At 37.8% G+C, this 23,155-nt stretch overlaps 1 protein-coding gene across 5 annotated transcripts in view; it reads right to left on the minus strand.

The window, feature by feature from the left end:
- The window catches only part of HS3ST5 (heparan sulfate-glucosamine 3-sulfotransferase 5), a 361,222-nt gene that overhangs the window by 198,036 nt on the left and 140,031 nt on the right, over window positions 1-23,155 (minus strand). The gene's annotated exons all lie outside the window — the stretch shown is intronic.

Here is a 23,155-nt window from a genome sequence, read left to right on the forward strand (position 1 = left end):
TATGGAGAAGGTTATTTTCAGTAAACGAGCAGTACTGCTAAATTTAAACTTGGCCTAGGTTTGTTGCTCCCTGATTTAGCACAGTTGTCATTTAAAATTTCATGTCATTGTGAAGTCAGAATTGCATGATGATGCTGCCTGCAGAGAATTCTAGTTGAATTCATATTGCTTTAATTGACTATTTTTTCTAAACATTGCATCAAGTGGTATAATTACTAATTTTATTTTTGATATGCAGGTGCTACATTTTGGTGCTGGATTTTTTTCTAAGTCAAGGTTGATGAGGTCTCTTGGAAATATATCTTTACATGAAACTTTATTGCACCCTGAAAAAAGATACAATGTGATACTTTTACTAAATCCCCATGGAATCATCTGGTACTTTGTTATATTTTCTTTCACATCAGTAATGCTTGCCAAGATAATGAGGTGTAAACAAGAATAATATCCTTTCTAGTCAATACGTGCTGCCGACTCAGGGAAAGCAAAAATTCTAGCATCTTTGCTAAATGAGTTAAGCAGAAGTTGTAGTGGCTAATGGAAAAAGAATAAAATATCTCCTTTAAAATTGGTAACCAATCATAGAAGTATTCTCCTAAAGAGTAGATGAAGCAAAATATACACATAAATACAAGGTCAAATATAAAATGGCAAGGCTGTAATACAGGTCTAAGCACAGAGATTCCGGCATAGTGAACACTTGATTATTTTGTCCTGTATTTGTGAGACATAGCAAGGAAAAAAAAAAGGTGGAAATGGTTTTTGGGTAACTAAGTAGTGGGGACTTCCATGAGAACCTATTGTTACTGTGTTCTGTGCTTATACCTGTATGATTGTTTATCAATTTTAAAAGGAGATATTTTATTCTTCTTCCATTAGCCACTACAACTTCTGCTTAACTCACTGGATCACTATGAGTTGGAACCGACTCAATGGTACCTAACGACATCAGTCAGAACACAACAGAATGGAAAAGTTAGCTTAGGACTAGGTTTGGAAGAAGTCAATCCAGAATTATGGCAGGTAAAAGGTAGTATCTCATTTTGTCTCAGTACTAAAACCATCCTGTCACTCAAAATCTCATTGAAAGAGTTTGAAGTTTCACCTCAAAGTTCGTTCTTTTTATCTTACCATATCCTTTGGATTCTTTCTTAAAACTGTTTTTCCCATTCATCACTTTATTACTGTTTTCCTTTTGTCAGCATTTCCCCACATCACTCAACCAGTTCAGACTTTCATTACCCCTTTCTGAGACCATTGCCATAGGCCCTTCAACAGATTTCTCTTTTTTCCTTTCTCTTAAACATCGCAGTATGTCCTACAATTACCTCATGATTGAACTTACTAAAACATTGTTTCATCAGATCCCTCTTCTGTTCAAAACACAAGAAGTGAAAGAATGGATAAAAACAAAACAAAACAAAAATGACCCATCAATATGTTGCCTACAACAGATACACCTTACACACAAAGAAATAAAAAGGTTAAAAATCAAAGGATGGGAAAAAAAATATCATGCAAAAGTAACCAAAAAAGAGCAAGGGTGGCAATATTAATCTCTGATAAAATAGACTTTAACTCAAACTCCATCATAAGAGACCAAGAAGGACATCATATAATGATTAAAGGATCAATCAACCAAGAGGACATAATCATGATATTTATGCACCCAGTGACAGAGCTCCAGAGGATAAACTAGATAACTGGGACCTCCTAAAAATTAAATACTTATGCATATCAAAAGACTTTTCCAAGAGAGTAAAAAGAGAACCTACAGCCTGGGAAAAAAGTCTTTAGCAATGCCATATCTGATAAAAGTTTAATCTCTAAAATATATAGAAAACGTCAACAACTCAACAATAAAAAAACAAGCAACCCAATCACAAGATGGGCAAAGGACATGAACAGACACTTTGCCAGAGGACATTCAGACTGGAAACAAATACATGAAAAAATGCTCATGACCATTAGCCACTCAAGAGATGTAAATAAAAACCAACAGGAGATAGCATCTCACCTCTGTAAGAATGGCATTGATCAAAAATTCAGAAAACAATAAACACTGGTTAGGTTGTAGGAAGACCACTGTGGAAAACAAGATGGTTCCTTAAAAGCTACAAATAGAAACACCATACGATCCAGCAATCCCACTCCTAGGAACATATCCTAGAGAAATAAGAGCCATCACGCAAATAGATACATACACACCATGTTCACTGCAGTATTATTCACAATAGCAAAAAGATGGAAACAACCTAAGCACTCATCAACAACCTAACCTACAACAACAGTAAAAACAAACAATAATTTACAAGCAGATACATAAGAAGATACGTATGCTGAATAGGGGAAGGAGGGCATATAGGAGTATACCCATGTGCATGTGTAGGTTAGGCTGTGGATATTTCTACATACATATTTGTATGTGCAGTGTGTATGTTCACATATATAATACAGCACAAAGGAAGCAAAGTCATAGAAGCTTCCTAGACAAAACCAAACACCTCGAGGGAAAGAGTTACTAGGACGAGAGCTGGGGACCATGATCTTGGGGGATATCTAGGTCAACTCGCAAAACATAGTTCATAAAGAAAGTACTCTTTATCCCACCTTGGTGAATACTGTCTGGGATCTTAAATGGTTGTAAGTGGCCATATAAGATACATCTATTGGTCTCATCCCATCTGGAACAAATGACAATGAAGAAAATAAAAACACAAGGAAACAGTTCAAAGGACTAACTAACCACATGAACCATAGCCTCCAACAGCCTGAGCCCAAAACAACTAGATGGTCACAGACTACCACCACCAACCACTCTGACCAAGATCACAATAGAGGGAGAAAAATGTAGAACAAAATTCAAATTCACCAAAAGGGTCTGACAGAGGCTGGAGGATGCCTAAGACTATGGCCCTCAGACACCCTTCTAACTCGGAACTGAAGCCACTCCCAAAGCTCAACTTTCAGCCAAAAACGAGGCCTATAAAACAAACAATAACACTCGTGAGAAACGCGCTCTTTAGATCAATCAAGTATACAGACCAAATGGGCAACACTTGCCCAAAAGCAAAGATGAGAAGGCAGGAAGGGGCAGGGACACCGGGAAACGGGGAACCCGAGGTAGAAAGGGGGAAGAGTGCTGACACATTGTGGGGATCGCAAACAATGTCACGAAACAATTTGTGTATAAATTTTTGAATGAGAAGCTAATTTGCTCTGTAAACTTTCACCAAAAGCACAATAAAATGTTAAGAAAGCAAACAAACAAGAGCTCCCTTTAGCCTACTGAAATAGGTCTAAGATCATTCATGTGACATTTAAATCTCTCTATAATATAGTTCCTTCCAGATTTCCTATTCTGCTTCCTAATAATAACCAAAGTGGTTTTGTGGGAGGAGATAGTCCCTATTCCAGAGTTGCACCCTAATTAAAAAATCTGTTGCCATGGAGTCAATTCCTACACACAACAACCCTATTGTCTTATGATGATCAGTGTATCTCAATCCCTGCCTACAAAGATTAGCTGGGGGGTAGGTACGTGATGTTCATTAGGCCAATGTGCCTACATTCTGGGATTTGGTTGCCATACTATGTAAGAAAACTTTGTGTTCCTTGCAAAACATGAACATGCACACATGCAGCCTCTGAAGCTACTGGCAGTCACCTTGGGATCATGACAGAACCTACTTGAAATTAAGTCAACACCAAGGAAACAGAGCTGAGAAATAGAAAAAGAGGAACTGAGTTCAGAGCATGTTGTTTAATTGCTGGATAGAGCTTTGCTTAAAGGCAGAATACCCTGAACTTCTCAGTGCATGTTAGGCTATGGACTTTTTTTTTTTTTTTAAGCCAGTTTGGCTTGGTATTTCTTTTTGCAATTAGAAAGATTTTTTCAATATATTTATGAATATTTTTATTGTATGCCTATTATTTCATGCATTTCTCCTTACCTTTCCTTTTATCCAAATTCTACCAATTTTTCATGATCTAGTCTACTTCCCCCATGAGACTTCCCCAGGCCCTTCTAGTTCATAGTGAGATGGCTCTATTCGAAAACCATTGTGCATATTAAGAGAGCTCACGAAGGTCTATGATGCTATCCTTTGATGATGACTCTTAAAACTTATCTCTAGTGTAAACATTTTTTCTCTTATCTTCAGAATTTTATTTCTAACTGAGTAGTTGACATCTCAACTTGGATGGCTTAAAGCGTCCTCAAACTTCTCCCTCTCTTAGTGAAAAGCATGATCAGCCATCAGTTACATAAGCCAAAAACCAATATCTCATCTTTGATCCTCTCAGTCCCACTATCCAATCATCAAATCCTTTTGATTTTACTTCTTAAGTAATTTTCAAATCTATCTACTTTGCCCCTTTTCCCTCTGTGACCTCCTCTCTCTCCTCCCCTCCACTACCACCACCACCACTACCACCACCACCATCACCCACCACCATCACCCTTGTTATTTGCTTGGTATACACTATGGCTTCTTTGTTTCCCATCATACCTTTTGTTTCCCCCCAATATATTCTCATAGCATCTACGGTGACATTTTAAATAGATACAACTGATCATATCTGTCCCCTGTTTAAAAACCATTAATGCCTCCGCATTGCTCTTAGGATAAAGACTAAAACCTTACCATGGCCTCAAAGCATCTAATCCTTGTCTAACTCTCCAGTCTCATCTCCCTAGACGGCAGTGACCATTTCTGTTTGACTCATTTTTTGATACCCAGCATTCCGCAGAGTGCTTGGCACACAGTAGACACTCAACAAATATTTGTTGAATAAATGAACAATTGCTTCATGATAACTCTTGAACCATGAACTGCCTTGTATCATTTTCTCTTTATACTTTATTTTCTGTATTATAAATAAGGACGTGTCTCGTATTTCTTTGTACCCTAAAGCAGAATGCCATGTAAGTAGCAGAGATCCAGATGTATTTCATAATATTGATATTATTTTTAAAAGAAACTCTATCTGGTTCCTTTTAAAAGCTGAGCTTCATTCTCTCGCTATGGGTAGATTATCGCTTTTCTATAAGATCAAAAATGAACCGGGGGAAATGAATTGTGATTGTGTCAAAAAAAAGTAAGTAATATATAGAAAACTTGTTTCTGACTATAATTATATAAAATTTGTAAGATTAATTATAAAGAGCCCATTCCTCTGTATGATATGGAAAATCTTCAGATAAGCCCTGAGGTATGTGGTCAAATGCTTGAACATGGTGTTTGCTACTATTGTCACAGTATTTCAAATATTTTATATTTCTCTTTAGAAATATTTTATCTTTTAAAAATATTAGCAAATATTTAATACTTTTAATAATGAACAGCTAAAGTCTTTCAGAGTAGAGATTGATTATTTTGGTAAATAGTTACTCCAAGTACAAATGAATTCCTAGTTACCGAACATTTACCTGAAAAGTATGAAAGGAACTTTAGAGATTTAAAGTTAGGTGCATAATAATAAAAAAAAAAAAAAATTTTTTTTTTTTTAATAGCCCACATTATATACTGACATCACCCAAGATAAGAGAAATATTTCCTAGGATAGCCGAAAAATACGAACACGCACTGACAGCCTAAAAGCACTTAAATAACGGGGTTGTGAGTGTATTTTGCCAAACAGGGAACACGTTTCTCTGGGGCTTCTGAATGTGTTACTTGTGGCCAGATAATGTTTTCCAAGTTGGAGAATGGTAGACAGAATTAGGACTGAGAAGACCCAGAAGGAAGAAAAAAAAAAAAAAAAATTTTGGAAGAGAAGCTGGAAAATATAAGGGCAGAAAAATGAAAATTTTTGTGCTCAAATAAAACTCCTGAGCAGGCTTACCCTTCTATTTCTTAAAAATTAGTTGAAGTTTGCCTAAGGCATATTTATACAAGAGGTAATTACCTTGAGGTTTCTATAGTCCTGTTTTTCAGTTTTAGATATCTTTTAGTTTTCTCATAGTACTGAATCTGTTGAGGAGTTTGTAAAATTAAAAGGAAAAGAAAGGAAAGAAAAAGGAACACTCCTGCACAAAATACATTTTCAGAATGACTCCAAATAGTTGTCTTAAAAATCCGAAAGCAGGCTATTTTACATTTTCCCCTAGGGTATTGATAGCTATTTTAGGAAACTAGTGATTCATGATTTAATATTCAACTGCTTTTCAAGCAAAATAAGAAACTCCACCAAAGTGTTAGTCATGATTTCATTTTTCCTGTAACTTAAACTCCAAGGGGTAGACTGAAGCTGCACTATTTTGCTCTTCTTCATATAAATAAAAGATGAGCTTAACTGATGGTGGAAGAACAGATTCTTAACGCACTGCCTCTCTCCTGTGTGAACCTTCTTTCTGTATAAAGGAAAAAACAAAAAACAAAAAACCCTGATTTTCATGTGTATGATATTTAACTTGCTACACTTTTTGGTTTTATTTATTAATTTCTGAATATAATGATAAAATAGGATTTGTTCTTTTGCATGAAAGTTGATAGACATTTTATAATTACAGCACAAATCTTTTGTATTTCTTTAAAAATGAGTTTGTTTGAAAAGAGTATGAGTTTGCCCAATTATGCATACTTTACGTAGGTTTTCCTCTCAATAATGGCATAAAAATATAAAAAGTTTTATCTTCTTATAGCTGAAAGATTTAGAACACTTTATGACAGCTCCTATTAATAAGTAGTAAAGTTCTCTCTCATAATTTTGAAAATGTCCCAAGGGAACAAGGAAAATAATATTGCTTGATGAGAATTTAAAAAGTGAAAGCTACACAGAACATATCCTAATTACCCCCAAATGATCAACCTTCTGTGATGTTCTCTTTAAACGAATGGCTGAATGAAGAGTTTGGGAAGTCCCAGTATCCAAAGGAGATCTGGAAATACTGCCTTTACATGGAGACAGGAATGGAATGTGATTAAAAACATTAAAATTGCATTATGACTGACCTAAAAACAAACAAAAACTATGGACAAGAAGGGAATGGTTAGATGAGAATAGCGGTTTAAAATTTGTTTCAGTTTTAAGACGATTCATTTCCCTCTCAACAGTTACCGCACAGAATCCTAGTATTCTGTGGAACGCAATTTACACACCATGGCACAGTGGTTAAGAGCTCGGCTGCTAACCAAAAAGTTGGCAGTTCCAACCCATTGGCTGTTCCTTGGAAGCCCTATGGGGCACTTCTGTTCTATCCTGTAGGGTCCCTGTGATTCGGAATTGACTCGACGGCAATGGGGGCTTGGGATCTTTGAGAATGAAGAAGGGCAAATCCAGGAATCAGAAGCTGACAATGTTGATCAGGATCCTACATTCCCCTGGTAACTGAAGAAGTCATTTATTTGATGCTTCTTCCTATAGGGTGGCTATGAGTCAGAATTGACTCGATGGCAATGTTTTTTTTTCCCCCATCTCTCCTAGGAAACTCTGGTGGCATAGTGGTTAAGTGCTACAGCTGCCAACCAGAGGGTCAGCAGTTCGAATCAGCTAGGTGCTCCTTGGAAACACTATGGGGCAGTTCTACTCTGTCCTGTAGGGTCGCTATAGGGTCGGTATGAGTTGGAATCGACTGGAGGACACTGGGTTTGGTTTTTTTGTCTCCTCTAAGTCTGGTGTATCTGCTGAGGGATGGTGCATCCCTCACAACCATCCATTTTACTAGGTCAACTTCCATAGCGACTGAGGCCAGAAGGAGGGACTCTGCGTAGATGACACAAAGGACAACAACGTTTTAGACACAGTTTTTAGAGGAGTAGTCCCCATTTATGAATTTTGTTCAGGTACTCAGTCCCTTGTGAGGTTGACTAGAATGAGTTGCCTTCTTGAGTCAAACTCCCAGGCTGGTAATGTGCAAATTCCTACCCTACACTGCTGTAAATTCTGTAAGGGCAGACCTATATGGGTTCATTATGACAGCTATCTGGCCTGTTACTTCGAACTAACTGATCTTTACTCTGTAGTTCTGCTATGGACATTTTTTCAAGTCTTTAAAAAAAAGTGATTGTTAAAACACCTGCTAATCATAAATTTCTCTATTTTTTGAACTACAGTGATAATTAGTATAAACCATACACAATTCACATAAGGTAACATCTGCTCATATAGACACTCAGTTCACCTATCCAACTAGGTAAATAAGTCCTTAGTGAATACTAGAAATAAATTATAAAATTGTGAGTACACAATTACAGTTCTATTCAAATTGTGTGAGTACACAAATAGAGTTCTATTCAAAATTCACACAACTTATTATTTTTGAGTTCTTTCTTGGTTAAATATTCTTTACTCCCAACTACTTTAAAGTATATTGTTTATTTGCTTTTGATTTTTTCTGTACCTTTTCTTCAGGGAGGAGACTGTTGAGGGTAGGGAGTATGTATGCCTTCAACATCCCTGTGCCCACAATAAAATGTTTGGCTTACAATGGATGCTTCATGCATGATGATCATCACTACACACAAAATTTTGCATGAGTGTAAAAGAGAAAAATGTTTCTGGCCTTTATCTATTATCATTTTCATTTATTTCTGACACCAACAAGACAGAAGATTTGCATTACTTCTGAACATAGGCATGATGCATTTAGATATACTTTTTCCATCTCTCCACGAGATAAAATATATGCCACATAACAATTGGTACTGCAATTTTATGCTGAATTGAGACTTTGATGGGCTCAACAGATATACACACACAGATAAAGGACAGCAAAATATTTATCTCTATCTTCAATACTGCTGACTCGTGGCCTATGTCATCGATGCTTTCTCAAGATGTTTCTGAGAAACGGAGTTATACATACTTTGTATGATGACTTTAAAAATGATCTACATGTGCTAAAATGACTTAAGATATCTTGTCGACTTATATAAAATGAGCGATTATAAATATGTTTCAAAAATTCTTCACAACAATCCAAGAGTAACTTATTTTTGGTGAAAGGTGAGGAGGTAAACTATGCTGAGACATGCAGGGAATGCATGTGTTAATTTGCAAAGCATCCTTTTTTCCCCTCAAATTGACTTGACAGAAAAATTAGAAAAGCGTGATTCCTTCTGTTAATGTTATCATCAAGGGAAAATTCAGATGAGTCAAAACTTAAAATGATATTAGTTCTGCGTTATTGTGAAAATAGCTCTGAACTGGGCTAGGTGATAAGGCCTCTGATCCAGGCTTGACTATGGTCTGAGAGAAATCATTTCTTCTTGAAGGATTTTATTTTGTCCATCTATATGAAGAGAGTTTTGGATGAAACCAGGGTTTTTTTTTTAAATACCTCAGCTGCACTTCCGAGTATCTGGATTTAAAAAAATTCATTCACAGGCTCCATCCCCAAAGATTCTGCTTCAATTGATCTGGGTTGGGGAAACTGAGGATTAGAAGCCTCTAGATGATTAAAACGGGCATCCTGAGCTGAGAACCACTGAATATATAAACTTTATCGCCTGAGTCTAAGATTTTACACACACAAACACACACACAAACTCATGGCCAAAGTTTGCTAATTAATCTGGGCTCCTATTTTTAGTCTGGCAGTAAATCCATTGCCGTCCAGTTGATTCTGACTCATAGAGACCCTACAGGACAGCGTAGAACTGCCCCTATAGGGTTTCCAAGGAGCGCCTGGTGGATTCAAACTGCTCACCTTTTGGTTAGCAGCCAAACCCTTAACCACGATGCCACCAGGGTTTCCACGTTTTCTTCAATAGTGAGGTACAGATTTTCAACTAACAGAAAAAACACCATGCCCTGTATGCACATAAGATAAAATATTAACAGGGACAGTTGGTAGAGGGAAGAGAAGCAGAGAAACAAAATATACGCACTGGCTGTACCTGGTTATCAACATTTAATAAAAATGTTACTATATGCTTATTTACATATCTCATTTTAGAATTCTAAACTTTTTAAAACTCCTTAACTTTCAAGGTATCTTGGTAAATACACAAAGGTAATCATGGTAGTGGAAAAACAAAGTTCACTGCAACAGAACGTTGAGGGTTGGGTTAATTAAAGGAGACAGAAACCTATTTCATTGAAGAAAACGCTTGATAATTGTTTATTGAATGAGTGAAACTGTCCCATAGCCTAAACGTAGACTTTACATGTATCTAATTATCAGAAGAGATCTTTTCAAGTAAAATGCTGAAGACTTGCTTTGCTAGAGGAAGATGGAGAGATTGTCAAATAGTGCCTTTGTGGACCAAGCAAAATCTGCTCAACAGACCTTCTGGTGATTTGACCAAAGGAAAGAGCATCAGTGTAGAGGGACTTGGCCTTCGCACAGTTTGTTCATCAGGCCAGAGGGTCATTCTACTGGGTAAGAATGGAAAAAAAAAAAAAAAAAAAGAGGAAAAAGGAATTTTAAGAAAGATCTTAAAGGAACCATTAGAAGAAAGATGTTCTAGTACGTTGCATTTTCTCATGAGATATCCTGAGATTTCACTAACTACTCAAAGCTTGTGAGACTGATGAGGGATACAACTGAATATTATAGATGTGTACCCTGAAAAAAAGGCAAGGGACTGAATTCTGTGCGTGTGTGTGTATTAGTTAATAGGCTATTTTACATAATGTCCTTCTTTAACTCTGCCATATCACTGTCTCTCCATACCACTGCTTTGGGGAAATAATAAATGTAATCTAGGTTTGATGTCCGTTTCAAATATGTAATTGTCATTTTTACATTTGCATTTCAAAATATTTTTTATTTTTTCCACTGTTAGGCTCGAGAGTGCTTCAAAACACAGACCATGCCTTAACTTTATTCAGTACTCTATATACTGGGACCTAAGAAATATTGAAGGTAGTAAGACATTAAATTAAAATTATGAAATAAAAATCAAGGATGAGTTTTCAACCATAAACTTCAAATCTGTGGGCTTCTTTGCTTTTCTGTGTGAATTCCACTTAAAAAATGTTTTATTTAATCTCAATGTAATGTGAAAATAATCCTTCTTCATTTGGGTTTTATTATCATTACATTTAAGTAAACAAGATGCAATGAAACAGGCCTGCTGTTGTGCGGGTTGTTCACTGGGTGCTGGAGAGCATGAATTCAGCAGCTCGACTCAAACATGTGTTTTGCTTGCCAAACTGTGCACTCTGACTTGAGCTGCATTCACCAGAAGGAAGTGGTACATTTTAACAATTAGCACAAATGGTCCAAATGGTCCTGCTCCCAATCTTGAAATTAGAATGGGTTTCCTTAGGGAAGGAGGATGTATTGAGTAACAAGCATATTAGGACTGGACCTCCGTGTTCTCTTTTTGGTACTTCCCTGGTTCAGGCCACAGTTAAGATGCTGGAGTTGTGGATTGAGACCAGGAGATGAGAACTGTGGCCCAATTTTGCCATCTATGATTGCCAACTGTTCCTCTGTTCCTGCAATTGGTAGGGCTACTTCTGGCCTATAAAACATGGCAACAGGGAAAGGGATAACACCCCATAGACAGGGTAGCTGAAAGTTGTATCTGGAAGGTTGCCTAATTCTTAGATCCTCCTTTCTGTTTGAAGGGGCTTAATCTACAGGAAAAGGTGAATGCATAATCACTAAAATCTGTTTAATTAGATAAAATTCATTCATTTGTTCATCCAACCAAGATTTATGGTATGTCTTCCTTGTGCTAAGTCATGGGGGTATAAAGATTCTCAAAATTTGAAAGCACACAACCAACTCATTGACTTCAGCTTCAACTGTTTTAAGTTGATTCTCAAGCTTTTACACAAACACACACACACACACACACCCCTTACAATTCATCTCATCAGCAACCTTTTTATTCTTTACTAAATGACTTCAAAGGCAGTTCAGTGGTGCCCCTCCCTTTCCATAGGGCCATTCTCTGTCCTTGAGTTAATGATAATGGTTTCCAAAGCCAAGTTTCCCATTCTATCACTTTAATCAAAGTCCCCTGCACACTTCCTGCCCGGGGGCTCTCTCCTTGACCTCCTGATGTCTGCCCTATTACAGTTGCCTTTCTTTCATTCATAAAGCACCAATCTCCTTTGCCATTCGTTTTACTCCTGCTTGACTCTTTGCAATTTATATTTAATCCTCATCTGAAGATATCCCAATGAAATGAAGTGACCCAAAATACTTCAAGGTTAAAATCAAGTATGGAGGGTGGCGGCTGGAGGGGAGAGGAGCTAGTTGGCTTACATTCACTGGTAGTGAAAAACACCGTTAGGCATGTTTAACTTTAAATGATCTTTTGTAGCTATACACAAAACCAGTGTTGCTATTCTGATTTAAATCCTCCAAAAACAAGACAACAAAACAAAACAAAAGCTGGCGTAGATGCACAAATATACTTTTGCAATTTTAAGTGTAAAAAAGACCACTATGTAATTTGGACTCTCTTCTCTATGTAATTATAGCGATTTTCCAAAGTGTCTAGTATGAAAACGCAGGGCCATAACTGCAGTTTTCAGTAATATCTTATGTAAACAACATCTCAGAGCTTAAAATTCAACATGCAATTCTCTGCACTGCATCATCCCCAAAGTACCTAAGCTGTTTTGCTGCATGGAGTTGAGCACTGATCACACCAGAGATGCTCTGGCTTCACCTGCCATATTGCCAGAGGAACAATGAACCACGGGGGCATTTGCTCAAAGTAGTTTTGATATCAATGGGTTACACAACCAAAGCAATGAATCACCACTGAAAAGGCATGCAATAAGCAGAACAGGATTAAAAAAGAAGGAAATGGTGAGGTGATTCATAGCTTCTAAAAGAAAGCTCTTTCAGTTCTTTAAGCTCTGCCTATAAATTTAAAGACACATCAGAATTTTTTAGACTACAAAGAAAATACCTTATCTCCCTATTCTTGCTAGGACCCTTTGTACCCAACTTCAATAGACAATAATTACTTTTTTAAGAAGTCCCCCTCTTTGATAAACTTTGCTTGGATAGTTTAGTGTGGAAAAGCCAAAACTTTCTCTTCGGCAGTTACAAGCTTAATCAGGTTGAGAACAGATAAACAGTGTTAATGTTTTCTTTTTTTTTCTTACCTTCTCCGTTCTATGTCATTGTTATTTCTTGTATAACTTCTGAAGCAATATTCTGCCTTTTATCTACTTCCATTATGCATTCTCTCTATAACCACCCACAGGTTCTTTTTTCCCAAAGCAGATAAGCACTGAGAAAAACAACTTTTCCATTCAACTTTTCTATCATGAAGGACCCTGGGTTCTTATCAGGTAAAGTCATAATGTGAAAATCTATCTACCTGGTAATAAGATCTCAGGTAATATCCCTTTACTATATTGCTTTTGCAACAACTGCACCTTTATTGCCACACTTAGGATGGCAGTAGTGGCTCTCCATAAGGTATTTCGCAGAGCCATGTTGAAATGCCTTCAACTAACTCAGGCTAAGGAGATGAAGAAATTTGATGAGTTTTGTTTGGGGATGTGTAACAGAGGAATATTAGAACTAGGAACGAAGTTGTTATACAGTGGGATGGCAAAATACAAGAGATATAAACACAGTAGCCCTCCAAAAAAAAAAAAAGTCAGGTAAAATATGAACTTCACAGAAAGTATATTCTAATTATTGTATTTACAGTTGCCTTTCTTTCATTCTCCATTTAACCATCTTATTTGGGTTCATTATAGCACTGATTATAATTATTTGTTTCATTTTTTTTGTTTGTTTGTTTTCCCTGTCTTTCTCACTAGAATGTAAGATTCATGAGGATAAGTGTCTTATAAACTCAGCACCAGGTTCAATGCCTAGTCTATAAGTATGAGGACTAATTGGAAGCCATTAGCCACTTGTGGCTATTGAGCACTTGAAATGTGATTAGTTAAAACTGAGATGTGTTGTAAAAGTAAAATACAAATTGGATTTTGAAGACTTAGTCCAAAACAAAAAAGATTTCACTAATAATATTTACATTGATTACATTTTGAAATTACAGTATTTTGATATACTGGGTTAAAGAAAATGTATTGAACCCACCCAGTGATACTGCAGAAGATAGGCCCGGTTATCTGCTGCCATCAAGATTACAGGCAAGAAAACCCTATGGAGCAAAACCCAAAAAACCAAACCCAGCGCCATCGAGTCGATTCCGACTCATCGCGCCCCTATGGAGCAGTTCTGCTCTTTTTCACACGTGCAGTTGCCAGGAGTCGGAACTGACTTGATAGCAATTAACAATAATAATTTTTTAAAAGTAATTTTACCTTTTGCTTTTTTAAAATGAGGCCACTAGAAAATGTAAAATTGTATGTGATTCACGATATACTGGACAGAAGTAGTCTAAAAACTCAAGATTATGTGTTAAATGAACAACAAATGAACGGATGAATGAAAGACGTCTGGATTTAAAGATGACACTACCAAAACGAACAATATCTACCTTATGATAGGATGATATTCAAGAAAAATAGGTTGACAATTTTGGTAGATTTTATTAATGCCCAAACTGTACCTCTTTTGTGTCCACTCCCATTGCTCTGTGCCTTTGCAGTTTCTCCCAATAAGGAGAAGTGTGTTTCCCTACCCTTTTTCTTAGTGTTTGGCCATGTTGACTTGTTTTAGTCAATGAAATATTAGTGAGCATGATGGTACCAAAGGTTTGAACAATGCTTGCACAATTGAGTTTGCTCACTAACACTTCTGCTATTGCTGTGAGAACATGCCATTTTTGCAAGGAAGAGCATGAAATACACGAAGAGCAGAACTGAACCGCCCTGGCGGAGCTCAGTCTAATGCCCAGCGGATCCCCATATATACGCGAGCAAACCAGCTCAGATTATGAGTTCCCCAGCCCAGATGAGTCGCCCAGGTGATTTGTGAGCTAGATAAATGCTTATTATTGTGTGTTTCTGAGATTTTGTGGTTATCTGTTATGCAGCATTTGTGTGATATACGTAACTGTTATAGAAATGAAATCTTCAGAACTGAACTTTAATCCTTTAGTGTGGCAATTCACACTACAGACATTACAGTCATAGAGGCAATTGTCTTCAAAATCTCCTGCTCTCTGATCTCTTAGATATTTTTAGGCACCATGACAAGTACGAGAACTAGGAAAGATATTCTAGTAGGAGCTGGACAAATTCATCCTAGAGTAAAATTCACTGATCATCATGGGGGGGTTTTAAGGCAAGCACCAGCAGAGATGCTAAAACTTAAAAGGACCTGAATAGTATACCATGCTTCTCACTTTTCCTAGTACTGGATTTGTTTATAAGGTCCTCCCTATAGATGTTCCCAGATTTTTCATTGTTATGGCTGGGAAAAAGCTGTTAATACCTAAGCACTCCTAGCTTTGCCTTATTACACTGCCCGCTGACCAAGGGTGCTAGCTTTGCCCGCTCCCCCTTACTCCGCCCCAACGCCTTCCTAGGAGGGTCCTCCTTCTGGTTTGTTCTGTGGGCTTATGTGATGTTGAATCTGAAGAATGGGGAGAATGAAACCAAAGTGAAATTACGGGTAGAAAAGTAGAAGGGTAAGATTACGAGATTAGTGTCCTTTTGTATGAGACAGAAAAGCGTAGACGGCCAGGGATGGATGAAGTGTTTCTGAAGGGACCCAAAGAAGCTGAAGGTTGTAAGGGACCATGATATATAGAAAACGAAAGGTGAGTTCAACAAACACTCCTGCAGGTTTTGTTTGAATTCCCTTTACGAGATGTGAAAAATATAGATAGAAAACATGGGTTAGTTTATATATGTATGTATATATGCATGTATGTATGTATTTATAACACCACTCCTTTGAGACTGGCCTCTGTGGAGCATTATTTTGGATAAAAAGTTTAATATGCAATGGAGTTATAACATGTAGAGAGAGTGGAAAGAACATAGGAGCTAGAGTCATACTATGTCCATATCACTTACTAGCTGGATAACTGGACAATTAACCAAATGATTTTTTTGATTTATGCCAACATGAAAATAACATGGTTCATAGGTTGTTGTGGGATTAAATAGGATAGTGAATGTCTAGTATATTGCTCAGACATAAATGTGAGTTGAAGTGTTGGAGCATAGTATTTTGCTTCAGAAAATTCAAGTTTTGGCCCACAGCTGCCTTAAAGGTTGACCTGTGCCCTCCAGCTGCGCTCCATAGTCAGCAGCTGCAGCTCACTGCTTAAGCACTTGCTAATTGACAAAGACACGTGGAGATGAGTTGTGGAATGACATCAAGGACATCACACATGAAGAAAGCAAGAGGTCATTGAAAAGACAGGAAAGAAAGAAAAGACCAAGATGGATGTCAGAGGAGACTCTGAAACTTGCTTCTGAACGTCGGAGCAACTAAAGCAAAAGGAAGAATTGAAGAAGTAAAAGAACTGAACAGAAGATTTCAAAAGGCATCCCGAGAAGACAAAGTAAAGTATTATAATGACATGTGCAAAGAGCTGGATGGAGATGGAAAACCAAAAGGGAAGAACGCACTCGGCGTTTCTCAAGCTGAAAGAATTGAAGAAAAAATTCAAGCCCCGAGTTGCAATAGTGAAGGATTCCATGGGGAAAATATTAAATGGCACAGGAAGCATCAAAAGAAGATGGAAGGAATACACAGAGTCATACCAAAAAGAATTAGTCGATGTTCAACCATTTCAAGAGGTGGCATATGATCAGGAACCGATGGTACTGAAGGAAGAAGTCCCAGCTGCTCTGAAGGCATTGGTGAAAAACAAGGCTCCAGGAATTGATGGAATATCAATTGAGATGTTTCAACAAACAGATGTAGCACTGGAGGTGCTCACTCGTCTATGCCAAGAAATATGGAAGACAGCTTCCTGGCCATCTGACTGGAAGAGATCCATATTTATCCCTATTCCCAAGAAAGGTGATCTGACTGAATGTGGAAATTATAGAAAAATATCATTAATATCACACACAAGCATAATTTTGCTGAAGACCATTCAAAAGTGGCTGAAGCAGTATATTGACAGGTAACTGCCAGAAATTCAGGCTGGTTTCAGAAGAGGATGTGGAACCAGGGATATCATTGCTGATGTCAGATGGATCCTGGCTGAAAGCAGAGAATACCAGAAGGATGTTTACCTGTGTTTTGTTGACTATGCAAAGGCATTCAACTGTGTAGATCATAGCAAACTATGGATAACATTGTGAAGAATGGGCGTTCCAGAACATTTAATCGTGCTCATGAGGAACCTTTACATAGATCAAGAGGCAGTTGTTTGGACAGAACAAGGGGATGCTGATTGGTTTAAAGTCAGGAAAGGTGTGTGTCAGGGTTGTATTCTTTCACCATATCTATTCAATCTGTATGCTAAGCAAACAATCCGAAAAGCTGGACTATATGAAGAAGAATGGGGCATCAGGATTGGAGGAAGATTCAATAATAACCTGCGTTATGCAGATGACACAACCTTGCTTGCTGAAAGTGAAGAGGACTTGAAGCACTTACTAATGAAGATCAAAGACCACAGCCTTCAGTTTGGATTGCACCTCAACATAAAGAAAACAAAAATCCTCACATCTGGACCAATGAGCAACATCATGATAAACGGAGAAAAGATTGAAGTTGTCGAGGGTTTCATTTTACTTGGATCCACAATTAACACCCATGGAAACAGCAGTCAAGAAATCAAAAGACGCATTGCACTGGGTAAATCTGCTGCAAAGGACCTCTTTAAAGTGTCGAAGAGCGAAGATGTCACCTTGAAGACTAAGGTGCGCCTGACCCAAGCCATGGTATTTTCAATAGCATCATATGCATATGAAAGCTGGACAGTGAGTAAGGAAGACCGAAGAAGAATTGACGCCTTTGAATTGTGGTGTTGTTGAAGAATATTGAATATACCATGGACTGCCAAAAGAACGAACTAATCCGTGTTGGAAGAAGTACAACCAGAATGCTCCTTGGAAGCAAGGATGGAGAGACTGCATCTTACATACTTTGGACATATTGTCAGGAGGGATCAGCCCTGAAGAAGGACATCATGCTTGGTAGAGTACAGGGTCAGCGGAAAAGAGGAAGACCCTCAACGAGGTGGATTGACACAGTGGCTGCAACAATGAGCTCAAGCATAGCAATGATTGTAAGGACGGCTCCAGATTGGGCACTGTTTTGTTCTGTTGTGCATAGGGTTGCTATGAGTCAGAACCGACTCGACAGCATCTAACAACAACAACAACAACAATTGACAAAGACAGCACGGTTTCCTTTATAGTTACTTTTGCAGAGCGCCAAAGAAACTGTGCTACTTTTCAGTCATAATTGAGGAAGATATTCCCAAGGTGAAGAGGACTCAAATGCTGGGAGATTCTACAAATAAAGTGACCATTTACTGGAACCTTTTAAATTAAATCTTGAAAGGTAACCTTATATATTTTTCCATTACTATGTTAAGTTTACTTCAAGGGGAAAAGAACACTTGCCATCAAGTCGACTCTGACTCATGGCAACCCCATGTGTGTCAGGGCAGAACTATGCTCCGCAGGGTTTTCAGTGGCTGATTTTCCAGAAGCAGATCATCAGTCCTCCCTCTGAGGCATCTCTGGGTGTATTCAGAATGCCAACCTTCCAGTATAACGTCACACATTATTCTCAGTAGTGAAGTTGAAAACATACGGGATTATTGCATGGAAACTGACATGGCCTGATAGAATTCTAGTTTTCATTAGCAATACAACCAGTGAATCACACAAAGTAGCATCTAGGTTTTAGATACTGTTTGGCATAGAAGACTTGCATAGAAAAAAAATTTGGCAAAGAAAATCCATATCTAGGATTTGCAATTATAAAACAAAATTGAGAGCTGATGCTACATAGGTAGCAACTTGCCCAAGTTTGCACAGAATGAATACAAGAAGAAAATTAGATGATAACAATAAATATACTCTTCTGGAAATTGGGAGACAGCATTATGCTTCTGACATAAAATGAGAGTTTAGAGAAATGAGGCAGTAATGTATGGCCTAACTCATAGCTGTGTGATGGGGATGATATAGAAAAGCAGAAAAGCCCACTTAGTTTTTCCCATGTGCTTGTGAATTATGCTTGACATTAAATGGCAAGTCAGCATCATCACCAACAATCATGTCTTGGTATGCAGCCAGCTACTGGCATAGACTGCCGCAACGGAGCTCCACAGGTGGGAAGAAGAGATGACAACAGGATAACTGAGCAGATGTGGTTTGGTGAGCTGATGTGGAGACAGCCACAAGCTGTGAAGACAGATACAGTCCTGCAAAGGCACTGAAGAACAATTTCAACGGACACTGCGGAAGCAGTGGACTGCTGGGAAGCAAGACAGCCTGATAGATTGCTCTGTCACTTAACAATCAGGAGGCAGCAGACTTGTTTTCAAGGCAAAGTATCAAGCCTACCTGCTATGAAGTGCAGAGTCAGAGTCCCAGGCTTTGCCCATCACAGCAGAAGCAACAAGACAACCATTATGAACACACAGGTGGGAAAAGAAGGCAATACATGCGGTGGCCAAACCAGGTTTACTCTAGGAACAAACCTCTTGGAAATGCTATGTGCTTTGTACTTAGATAGAGGTAGAACTTTAGTGGAAAGGGTCCATTCAGTTCTGTCTCATGACCCCATGAAAACTGTGAAGCTTAAACGATGGAGAAGCATACATCTTTAGGCTTTGTATACAGTCAAAACAAATATGGTTTTTACAAGCTGAACTTGCCTGGGAATTCTCAGTGCTACAACCCAGTGTACAGCAGCCTACATACATAAAAAAAATACATAGTGCTTGATATATGTGTTATATTCTCTGTTGATAAAATGTCTTAATATGAATTCATAGGAAGAGAGCTTGTTCAGCATTCAATTATTTCCATGATTGTTGGCAAAGGGAAATACGTCACATGGCAATATCCCATAAATTAAATCAACAGGGGGAATTACTAAAAACTTACAGGCATGACTGAGACACAGAGTTTTGTAATTCATCAGGTGTCATCTCTTCGAAAGTCACAATGTTTTTGTGAGGCTCAAACGTGTTAATAGATATCAAAGTGTTTTGTAATCCATTGAGCACTATACACATGTTTCACAATCTTTAAAGTACAATCAAGAGGGCTTCAACAATAACATTCAAAGCAGACCTATTACAATTTACTCTTCTACTCATCTCAGATCTAACAGACAACAGTATAGTTTGCCTGCTAGTCACTTAGCTGAGGCAGATAAAAAAATGAGTTTAATGATAACTTAGGCAGCATTTATAAAGCAATGTAACTATTAAGAGAAATGGAACAAAACCTTCTCCTCCTCTTATTGTCTTAACAGCCCTAGGAAAACCATCTTCCCATTCAAAGTCAAGTTTTATACTGGCTAGTTTAGATCTTACGTAACTTCTGAATGTAGGGCTGGGCTTATAGTCACTGAAAAGAATATGGTTGTGTTCTGCTCTACTCACCTTCAAAGGGAAAGATATTACAGATATCCTCCTTGCTTTTTGTGGTTCCAACTAGGACATCTTTCAGTTAACATGGTACTTTGTAAAGCGAGGAATGCCTGTAGTATATTATCAGTGGTTTCAGTCCAATAATAGAATCTTTAGGCTGAAAGCACTATTTATTCAATCTTTTGTCTACCTCGCTTAATTTTTTAATATTCCTCTTGTATATGCCATGTGAAGATTTGGGTTTTTTTTCTTGTATATGCCATGTGAGGATTTGGGTTTTTTTTCTTGTATATGACATGTGAGGATATCTGTAATACTTTTAATGGTTCCTGCTAATAACAAGATCACCACTGAACTTTTCAGTCTTGTCAATACTTGCCAATGTAACCAATGAACCACATGAAATAATTCCCTGTGATTTCTCCTCTTTTCTCCCTAGTTAAGGCGTGTATCTTATGTCCGTGCTTCTTTTATTAATATTCTGTTAACACAGACATGCTTATCAATAATTATTAAGCCTAGGGGAACCTCTTTTTTTTTTAAATTTTACCAGCCATCTATTACTTGTACTTTCACTGTATCAACAAATGCCTTTTACTTTACTCAATCATGCATTCAAAGCCATAAAAATAATTAGTTTGAATGGCAACAAGGTATGAGACAGAAGTCTTTGGCATTCCTCAGATACACATCTGTCATTATACCCCCAAAGCACTTGCTCCTCTTGGGGTGGGGAGGTGGGCGTGAACATTGTAATGTCACGGGTGACATGGTGGGCCATCTAGACCTTCCCCCTTCGGGACTGAAGCACTCAATCCTCAGCTGCCAGGACTGTCGGCTGAGGATGGCTCACAGCTGTACCCCTTCTCCAGGCACTGCCCTTGACTGGAGCGAACTACCTTGCCCAACGTATGTATCCGATGATTGGTCAACGTGGGATACAAAGCCTAGGCCGCCTTGCCTCAGTTTGGGACAACTCTGAGGAGCCATCCAGGTCAACCCCTTGATGTAACAGCATCACGGGTAAACCTATCCCTCTACCCAGTCTTGCTTCCCTCACTTCCTTATCATTATTATTCCCCAGAACACTTCCCAATAAACTCCAAGCACAAAAATCTCCCAGAAAGTCTATTTCCAGGGAACCTGAAGGACCCTTGGGTGGCACAATTGGTTAAGCTCTCAAATACTAGCTGAAAGGTTGGTGATTTGAACCCATCCAGAAGCGCCTTGGAAGTGATTAGCTTCTGAAAGGTTGCAGCCTTAAAAATCCATGGAGTGGTTCTACTCTGCACACATGGGGTTGCCATGAGTCAACTCAACGCAACTGCAGTGAACAACAGGGAACCTGAAAGAGGATATTACACAAAATAGAAGACAAAGGTAACTACTGTGAAAATCAATCAATGTGAATACAAAAATATTTATTTATCCTTACCTGTTTTCATGATTTTATTTTTAAATGGGGAAACAAAATTGTTATCTATATAATGAGGCACTCCACAAAAAGTTATGGGATGGATCTTACTCATTACTTAAAAATGAAATTTTAAGGTATATTTTTAATTCCCTAAAGGCTTCTTAGAAAATATTTTTAGTCATAAAAATCTTTATAGATAATTTATAAAATCATCATTATGATGAAATGAAATTGAAGCAAATGCAATACAAATAAATGCAATGTTAATTTGAATTCTTTGAGAGATTACAATACTATGTATTTTTAAAATTTACATTTCAATGAGTAGACTATGAAGGAGATAAAAATTTGGCAGAGAAAAAGAAGAATTCACCAAGTATATGATCAAAATGAATATTTTGCAATCCTTGGTATGAACTGAGGGACATTTTGTCTTTTCTTGGGTCAAAGTTGTTTTTTTTTTTTTATTTAGATGTAAATTTCAAACTATATAATGCTATTCCAGGTAAGCAGATGGACTGTTGGAAAAAGAGCCACATTATACTTGTAAGCAAGTCTATATTGGTGGAACTCAAAGCTGATTCACTCATCCCTTAGAAATTTCTCTCCTTACTAATCAACTCAAAGCTGAGTGTTTATAAGTCTTGCAGATGTAGAAATCCTTCTCAACTGCTCTGAAGTGAGTAAATGGAGTACAGAGTGGGAAGAACGTCTACGAAATGACTACTATCAGCAAAATATCAAACATGAGAAATAGAGCCCGTGAAATGGAATTTTCAGCAATAGGCCCTGAATTCAAAGAAATGTCTTCATGACATTCTGATTCCATTCAATTAACACTGGAAGAAGCACTATGGCAATAGAGATAAATTCTTGAACCAAAGAAAAAATAATGGATACAATGTATAAAAAGTAATGCAGATAGCTTTACCATTGCAGGCAGCGTTGCACAGGAGTGATTTTATGACTGTATTTTAGAGTGAGGCACTTTTTTCATATGAAATCTTATCTAGAAGCCCATAATGTAAACCAGAGGAAAGATGGGTGGCTCTGTTTGAAGTTGGAGGTACAGGGCTGGGGGCTTTGGTGGTACAGACCCCTCAAACCCTGAGATAACTAGAGAACTTCTAAGGCTCCACGGACTGTAGTGTAGACACCAGGTCGGGTATGGAAAGCACTCAACTGTAAGCTCTTGCGGAAGGACATAATGTTTAATTTTTTTGGTTGCTTCCTCAGTTTTATTTTTCCCTCCTAACAGTATCTCAAAATTCCTAGCATGTAGTTTGGGTGAAAATGACACCATTCTTATCTCCAGGAGTGGGTTTTGATTGGCTTAAGCCAGTTAGCACATCACATCTCCAGGCCACAC

The sequence above is a fragment of the Elephas maximus genome, chromosome 1 (assembly GCF_024166365.1).
Source record: "Elephas maximus indicus isolate mEleMax1 chromosome 1, mEleMax1 primary haplotype, whole genome shotgun sequence".
NCBI lineage: Eukaryota > Metazoa > Chordata > Mammalia > Proboscidea > Elephantidae > Elephas > Elephas maximus.